The sequence below is a fragment of the Candoia aspera genome, chromosome 14 (assembly GCF_035149785.1).
Source record: "Candoia aspera isolate rCanAsp1 chromosome 14, rCanAsp1.hap2, whole genome shotgun sequence".
Lineage (NCBI taxonomy): Eukaryota > Metazoa > Chordata > Lepidosauria > Squamata > Boidae > Candoia > Candoia aspera.
Genome location: NC_086166.1, coordinates 6,801,185 through 6,802,002, shown reverse-complemented (window position 1 = coordinate 6,802,002; position 818 = coordinate 6,801,185). Strand labels below are relative to the sequence as shown.

Sequence of the window (818 nt, the reverse complement as noted above, 5' to 3'; positions counted from 1 at the left end):
TTTATTTGTTTATATTTCAAATTTCTATCACCGCCCATCTCTCCCGAAAAGGGCACTCTGGGCGGCTAATAATTATTACTAATTATAAATGTATAAACTTATATGAATGTATAAATTAGAATAGTCAATCCATAAAATAGGGCTCAGCATCTTTACAATCTTACTTATATTTCTAATCCTATTTCCTTGCTCTGTTTCAATAATTCCCTCCTTCTCCCGAGAGTTATCCCCATCTGACTTACAGCTTCGGGGGCACCGTCCCCCCTGCATTCCCCCCCATTCCCCCTTCCCTTATATATATATTTTTTGCAAAATCAGGTTTCCGCTCTGCCTTCCCTGCAAACGGCGCTCTTCGGCAAGCCAACGCGGAGCTGCCGAGCGAGCCTCTTCCCTCTCGCCCGCCTGAGCCGCAAACCCGCGGGGCCACGTTCAGACGCCTCTTTCCCACGACGCCCGCAGGCGGCGCCCCACCAGGGGTCTGCGGGCCCCCCAAAACGCGGCCGCTCCAAAAAAAGGCTGTGCTGGCAGCGGTGGGATTCGAACCCACGCCATCGAAATGACTGGAGCCTAAATCCAGCGCCTTAGACCACTCGGCCACGCTACCGCTTCCTCGAGGAGGGACCCTGGATAGCCTATGAAGCGTGCGCGGGCTTCTCCGCCCCCTTTGCAAAACCCGGGAGAAGAATAGTGGTTTCCCGCCCCGCTTTCCTTTCCCACGGCAGCCAGACTGTCCTCCGGCTGGCGCGTCTCCGTCCTCCCCGTCTCCAGCCGGAGCGGCTTGGACTAAAGCCTTTCGCGTATCTTCTGCGGTGGGCGGG

At 54.8% G+C, this 818-nt stretch overlaps 1 non-coding gene across 1 annotated transcript; it reads right to left on the bottom strand.

Annotated features, from left to right (window-relative positions):
- Window positions 1–522: 522 nt before the first annotated feature.
- On the bottom strand, window positions 523–604 carry TRNAL-UAG (transfer RNA leucine (anticodon UAG)). Its single transcript has one exon. It is a non-coding gene; the product is annotated as a tRNA-Leu (tRNA).
- Between the last annotated feature and the right edge of the window lie 214 nt (window positions 605–818).